Source organism: Canis lupus, chromosome 21 (genome assembly GCF_003254725.2).
Source record: "Canis lupus dingo isolate Sandy chromosome 21, ASM325472v2, whole genome shotgun sequence".
NCBI lineage: Eukaryota > Metazoa > Chordata > Mammalia > Carnivora > Canidae > Canis > Canis lupus.
This window is the reverse complement of record NC_064263.1, coordinates 48,184,922-48,192,850: the sequence shown is the minus strand read 5'-3', so window position 1 is coordinate 48,192,850 and position 7,929 is coordinate 48,184,922. Positions and strand designations below refer to the sequence as shown.

The window sequence follows — 7,929 nt, the reverse complement described above, 5'->3', positions numbered from 1 at the left end:
CGTATCAGCTTGTCATTTCTTGAAGATTCCTTTGGCCTCTTCCAGATACCAGTTTATCCTGCCTTATTTCTACTGCTTGGTGTGTGACAGATGATACCTAGGTAGCAAATCGTTCACGGCTTTGCTCACTTGCAGGTACTGGCCCGGTTTGGAGTTCTGAGGTCCAGAGCCAATGGCCAGGAAGGAATTCTTGAGATGACTTTGGTACAAAAAGATGGTTTTACTAAAGCTCAGGGACAGGACTCGTGAGCAGTAAGAGCTGCCCGCCCAGGATTACGGAGGAGCAATTTATTATACTCTTTGGAGTTGGGGAAAGGAAAGATAAGGGGAAATTTCCACAAGGATTTTCATATGCTAAAGAAGATCCCGGGATGCTGGAGGCCTAACTATTGTCAAGCTAATGTTTCTCCTTCTCAGAAAAGCCTTCACAGAAAGACGGTTGGGAGTTTCTGGAGGAATGTTACCCGCTGCCTGCCTCAAGTATTTGTGAATGGGCTGCAGGTCATAAAAACATTCCATTTTACCTGCGTTTCTTTCTGCCTCTGTTCTCCACATCAGGGATCATTCTCTCTTAGGTCTTGATTGTTGCTTTGCAAGAAAATATGGAATTTTGTGGGGTTTTTTTCAACAATGATATTTGTGTCTTTAATATCAAATGTCACAATATTCCTTTTCTGTGACCTCAGGCATACGTTTTAACTTTTGTGTCAATTGGAATCATCGTGCTGTTTTTTTTAAAAAACACTGAAAGAGCCAGTGACGCTCAGCACCTATGCAAACAGCTATGCACATACGTCAGTTGAAGTGACCATAACGTGGGCATCCATGGTTGAAATCACACAAGCGCAGAGGGTGACATTGACCTCACAAATGCTCCCTAGTCAACAGGGACTACAAATTACCTTGTTTTGGGTTGCTCTGAGCCTCCTGACAATAATGCTGTAAGGTAGAAGTGCCTGGGGGCACTCACCTGGGCCCACGCCAGGGTGAACCCTCACAGATGTTTCCTGCTTGGAGACAATACTCTTCCTGGACTGGCCCTTGTGGTTCTTCATGTGATTGCAGAGCACACCTCAGAAACAACCATTAGGGAACTTTGATCAACAACAAAATGTATTTACTCACGAGTCCTGGAGGCTCCCTGGCACATCCAGGGCCATGGGGTAAGTAAGGTAGCGGAAAGAGAGGCAAAGAGAGGGACAGAGACCGAGAGACAGACTTAGAGTTTTCCAGATTTACTCTAAAAGTGGATTTAGAATTTAAGAGTGGGAAGTAAGCCCAGAGAAGGGAAAGCAGGGTTACTCAGACAGGGCTTTCTAAAAGGGGAAATTCATGGGTGGGGAGGCCTGGCTCTTTATGGAGTTGTGCAGTTGCCAATGTGTTTGAGATGGATGTCTTTGAAATGGACGCCTTGGCAACCAAAGCTTAATGTCCAGCACTTACATTATAATAAAACTAGCTAATTGTCAGGCATTTACACTACCCGTCTATTGTAAGTCACTTCCTAATTTCAAGAGATGTTAAAATGTTACAGAAAATGTGTTTTGGGGCAGCCCAGGTGGCTCAGTGGTTTAGCGCCGCCTTCAGTCCAGGGCGTGATCCTGGATTCCGGGGATCGAGTCCTGAGTTGGGCTCCCTGCATGGAGCCTGCTTCTCCCTTGCCTGTGGCTCTGCCTCTCTCTCTGTGTGTGTCTCTCATGAGTAAATGAATAAAATTAAAAAAAAAAAAAAAAAAGAAAATGCATTTTGGAACTGAAGGAATGCAGCACTGAGCATTTATCACTGGCTAAGCACATAGCGCGCATTTAATCATGGCAAATCCGGATTACCACGTTTCATCTCCATTTTGCAGACGAGGGAATTGAAGCTCCCGTGGTCATAAGACTAGTAAATTGAGGAACTGAGATTTTAACACAAATCTGCCTGACACAAGCACCCACGCTCCAGACCACTGTGCTAACCTTTCTTTGGGGCCTGGAACAAAGGGTCCAAGGCTGCTTCAAAGTTAGTATGGCTCTCCCAAATCACTTTGACATTATTTTTGTTCTAAACTATTTGCTTGCTCTCAAAGCAAGCTTCATTGTCTGGCTTCGGGTAAGTATTCACTATACATTTGTAGAATGAATAAAGGCTGTTAATCTGTTCTGAGCATGGAATGTCCATAATAGGCCAAAGTTATAGGAAAATACAACTTTTGAGAAAAGACTTGTCATGGGAACTTACTTTCATAAAGATGCCTGCAAAAGTCCAGATAGTTTGGATAACTCCAGTGTCCAACAGTGTTAGCTATTACTGTTATATTAAAAGGTATTAAATACCACTTAAAAGGTAGTACTTGACAGCCAACAAATAATAGACCATCTTGTGATCATCTTTATTTTGATTGTGTCTATTTTTTCTGTTTGGCTATAATACCAAAGGCAATGAGCATAGATTCTCATGCTCAAAATGGAGTGAGCTGGGCAAAGGAGAAGAGCAGAGTGAGAGAGCGAGCCACATGCACCTGTCTGAGCACATCTGTTTCTGGGAGGCCAGGTCCAGATGTGGTGCAAGAGACTGCTATTCATTAAAGACCTCAGGGTTATGCCTCCTCTATTCCTTCTTTGATTCAGTACTGGGTTGGGGTAGCTGCTTTCTTTTTTATTTTATTTTATTTTATTTTATTTTATTTTATTTTATTTTATTTTATTTTATTTATGATAGTCACAGAGAGAGAGAGAGAGAGAGAGAGAGAGAGAGGCAGAGACACAGGAAGAGGGAGAAGCAGGCTCCATGCACTGGGAGCCCGATGTGGGATTCGATCCCAGGTCTCCAGGATCGCGCCCTGGGCCAAAGGCAGGTGCCAAACCGCTGCGCCACCCAGAGATCCCGGTTAGCTGCTTTCTTACCCAAATCTTTGCATTGAGAATCACATGCTCTCTCCCAGCCATCCCCACCCACTGGGAGGTTCCAGGAATATAACTGCAAACAAGTAACATCTTCTCGGGATACCAAGGCCCCTTTTATCATCTCTCAGCTCTTCCTTAGGGATCAAATAAATAGAGTCCATGCTGGGGTTTGCACAATACAAAGTGGGTTAAGTCTGGAGATACTTTATTCACTATGAAAGATACGGTACATTACTTGTGTCGTGTATGTGACATAATACTAACCAACTTGATTTTTCTTATGTTATTCTATGGAGTCAGTCAATCATGGAATTTTATAGCTAGGGGGTTTCTGAGATATCATCTCATCTAACTCCCAGTGCAACAGAGGAATAGTCTCAATCATATCACTAGCAAGTGGCCACTGATGGCTACTGGAATTTCTCCAGGGATGGAGAAAAAAGCAGTTTATTCTATTATTGGAGAGTGTTTATTTTTGCTAAGCTAAACTTTATATCCTGCCATGATCCATCTGGTGGTATTAGTGCTATACCCTCTAGTATATCTTCTTGCTTAGACATATTTGTACTGGATTTGTTAATTTTTCTTTTTAGTTTAACCCCTCCTGCCCGTTGGGCAACAGATGACTGAGTTAAGAGCAGACAGTTGACCCAGGAATTAAACCCCCTTGAAAATTTGCACCAAAGGACACTGAAACCATGACTGATCATGGAGCACTTCACAGTGGATCCTCCAGGATTTAAAGTGTTAATGTCTGTGGGGTCTACTAGAGAGAAAACAAAGCCCAAGTGGAAGGACTGACTGTATCTTGAATCACCAGGAAAAAAAAGGTAGAGTCCGTTGGTATAGAGAGAGTCCTGAAGAGAGTCCTGTCAGGTGGCATTAATATTGTTTTCTATTATTTTAATTAAATCTTTCAGTATAAGTCTATTTTAAGAGTATTAGCAAAGTGGGATGTGACAAAAGAATACATTTCTTGTTTTAATGGACATCAAATAAAGCGGGATATAAATAATATCCTTTATCTGGTCCATTTGCTGCAGCAAAAATTAGGATAGAATTGCTAATAGCGTCAACCTCTAGGTCTTGCGGGACAGGGGCCAAGGGCGGAGCTCCACAGAACGCCACCTTAAGAGGCAGTATATTGGTCTTTGGGAGGACATCCCTGCATGGAGCCTGCTTCTCCCTCTGCCTGTGTCTCTGCCCCTCTCTCTGTGTATGTGTGTGTCTCCATGAATAAATAAATAAAATCTTAAAAAAAAAAAAAAGATGGAACCTCTCTCAGCCTGTTTCTTCGAGTGACTGGAATGAGCAGAAGCCACTGCCAAGCCAACTGGACACTGGGCATGAGTGATAAATAAACTTTAGGTCTGCTTGCTGCTGAATTTTGCAGTTATTTGTTACCACATCATAACCCACTGTATCCAGAAAGACCTGAGAGAGGTCAATTTCTGCCTCAACTGTTGTCTTTGTTCAGTGCTGCGTGTGGGAATGTGAAATGATTAGGGTATTCTGAGAGGACTACATTAGCAGGTACTCTAGTTAGCATACCCCAAATGCAAGATACGTTAGCTGTAAATATTTTGAATGTTTAACCGAGGCACCCATCCCCACATAGGGACTTACCTGCCCGAAGAGGACTGGGGAAGCCGCACCTTTAACCACTGCACCATCTTCACTGAATGGTCTTCAATCAGCACTGTTGAGAACTGCCGCTCTGACTCGCTCCTTTCCCATATTCTTTGTGGACAAACTCTCAATCTCCTGCCTCTTCTGAGTTTGAACATTTGGGTTGTGACCACGAGTAAAGCAGCCAACCCTTGCACATTTCAATCTCTAATCTCCTATTGTGTCTTTATTTTGCAATTTGGCTCCTGGAGGCCAATCTATTTACACCAATGTCCCCATTTTTTAAACCTCATTTTCTCGCACAACTTGCCTGTTAAGCCAGATTTAAGGCTAAATTAATCTGGCCTCCAGGACTGATGTCTTACTACAAGATAGAAGCTATAGGACATAGGCTGTGCTACAGCCATGGCCTACATCACGAATCGATCACAACACGCTTGCTATCTTAGCCTTACATCTTTCTCGGCAGGGTTGTAGGCAATTACTGCCAATAAATTCATTCATTCATCTGTGGGTTCATTACCTCAGCAAGAATTGTTAGTATTGTTATTCAAAGATGTTTATAATTTTCGAACCTCAGCAAGTATTTATTGAACACTTACTATGTGCCAGGTCCTGCTCTGGGCACCGGATATAAACTAGAAATTATAATCCTGAACTTGAGTTTCCAAGATGAAATAAGACAATGCATATAAATACCCTTGTGAACTCTAAAGCTCTATCCAAAGAGATTGGAAAGAAGTTCCCACATTCCTCAATTTCTAATTTTCTCGTTTAGTAACATTTTTGTAATGGATGGCACCTAATTTGTCATTGATATTTTACGTGGTAGTAAACCATAGGCAGAAAGTTGCACAGGCTCAGAAATCTAACTGATTCGTTTTAAGAAATCTGAAATGTTTGTGTGGTCAGGCCATTTAACTTTTTGGGGTCTCTGTTTTTTTATTGTGGAGATATTTAACATAGGAATAGATACATAAGGATTCTTTACAAGTATTTGTAAAGTGTTTAGCATTGTGATTAGCACATGGTAAGATTTCAATAATAATGTTGATTATTGTTAGTACCCTAAAGTCTAATAACAAGCGTTTTTCTCCATAAGGTTCAATAAAACTATGAATTTTGAAGAAAAAAAAGTGGCTTATAAACATTTTTATTTTCCTTAAATTATCCCTTGTGAAAAAAAAAAAAAGTTGCTTACCAGGGATTAAGCATTGTTATCCCCTGAGGATTACTATAAATACAGAATTTCAGAACCATCCCTAGGCCAGATGAATCAGAATCTGCATTTTAGCAAGGTCCCTGGGTATCGGGATGCACACTAGCTTTGAAGAAGCTTTAACTGGGTGGAGAGGTGCATAGAAGTTGCTCATGGCTGATCGGATTCATTTTCATTCCTGTTCATGCTTCAGGTTTGGGTATATCAGATTCACTATCCCATTCAGCTTTTTAGTTTTCCATAATTAATGTCCAGAAACAAACAAAAAAATGAAAACAAAGAAGGGCAGAGTATAGAATGAACTTTAACTTGTCATCCAGTTCATGGTGTCAAATTCAACCATGTACTCCACACATGAATGCTTCATCTAAAGTCTATTTAGGGGACGCCTGGGTGGCTCAGTGGTTGAGCCTCTGCCTCTGGCTCAGGGTGTGATCCTGGAGTCCTGGGATCGAGTCCTGCACTGGCCTCTGCCTGTGTCTCTGCCTCTCTCTCTGGGTCTCTCATGAAGAAATAAATAAAATCTTTAAAAAAAAAAAAGTCTATTTAGTCCACGTAACAAAGATCCAAGATAGGCATTATTAGCTTCATGTTATAAGAAATGAAACTGAGTCTCAGTGAAATTACAAATGCTTCAAAAGGAAACAGAGCCAGAGGTGGAAAAGCTGGATTTGAATCTAGGTTTGTTTTTTCTCTAGATTAGATCTTTTGTTTTGTTTCCCAATACACCAGTGTGCCATTGCATCAGTTGCCTTACATTTCTGCTCTGTAGGTAATGGATCAAAAAGGAGGCTTTCTTCCTTTCCAACAGATTGGAAACACAATACGTCCATCTATCCAAAAGTCTTTATCTTGCTACATTAGTCCCCTCCCCTCTGTTTTTATTGGGTCTTAAAATGGTACACATTTTGCAAATGTGAATTATTGAGCCAACATATGGTTTCAATTGAACAATTCCAATATATCACTGTGGAAAAAAAAAAAGGAAAACACAAACTAACCCTTGTACTTTTGCAAATGCATTTTAATAAAAATCTATAAAGAAAGATCCAGATTTAAGTAGAGACACATTTATAGTTGTTTATTTTTACCTTCACTGTTGATCATGCCTAACAGCCAGAGCACTGTAGACACAGCTTTCATTCATCTGCTTTTATGATTTCCCCGAAGTTTGGGGCACTATTTACCAGAATTCAGACTATAGCTTACTGTGCCTGCCTATGGCCTGGTGGTGGCTCCGGAGCTGCCAACTTGAGTTGGGTATTTGTTCCAGAAAGATTGTAAGGATTTAACACACTGCTCCCATTTTACTGAAAGAGAGATTTATATCCTTGGATAGGTCTGACCTCAGAAATGTTTTAGATTAGGACTCACAGAATTTCCATTAGATTGTGGTTATCCACACCTGACACAGTTTGGTAAAACCTATGCGGGGAGGTGGGTTATGGGAGAATTCGATCTTTTCAAGCAGATTTGGCACAAAGTGGAGGAATCTTTGCGCATGACTATAATGATAACAATCACTGTCATCGTTTGTGTGGGGCTCCCAGTCTTTCATATCCACTTTGCATTTCACCTGTGTAATGGATGTTTTGAGGTAGGTACTACCAATATACTAACACACAGGTGTGGGAAATGCAGTTCCGCAAAGTTGTGACTTGCCTTGGTGACAGTTGGTGACTAATGTCACAGGTCATAAATGACACTCTTGTTTCATATATTTTTTAAGATTTTATTTATTTGAGAGAGAGACAGAGTGGACAAGCTGGGGGAGGGGCAAAGGGAGAGGGTCAAGCAGACTCCCCGATAAAGAGGGATCCCAATGTGGCACTTGATTCCAAGACCCTGAGATCATGACCTGAGCCGAAGTCAGACACTTAACTGATGGAGCCACCCAGGAGCCCCCTCACTTTGCATTTTGAGACTTTGCTTAGCTTTTCTGCCGTCAAATTCTCCTGGTTTTCTTCCTCTTGTAGCTGTCACTTTCAAAGGCCTTCTCATATTTTCCTCTGGTTGACTGGGGCTGTATCTGTTGAGGTGCCCTGGGGCATGTTCCTTGCACCCTCTCCCTCTATTTTCTCATAGATGCTCATGCTCCTTCTAATGTCTTTAAATACCATCCATATTCTGATGAATCTCAAATCAAGCAGAATGGATTTATTACTTCCGTTCTTTGATAGATAAAATAGTCGT

At 41.4% G+C, this 7,929-nt stretch overlaps 1 long non-coding RNA gene across 1 annotated transcript; it reads left to right on the top strand.

Moving 5' to 3' along the window:
* LOC112667779 (uncharacterized) lies at positions 1 to 5,613 on the top strand. The gene is made up of 3 exons (XR_007404616.1): positions 1 to 1,163; positions 1,853 to 2,004; positions 4,507 to 5,613. It is a non-coding gene; the product is annotated as an uncharacterized LOC112667779 (long non-coding RNA).
* The last annotated feature ends 2,316 nt before the right edge of the window (positions 5,614 to 7,929 follow it).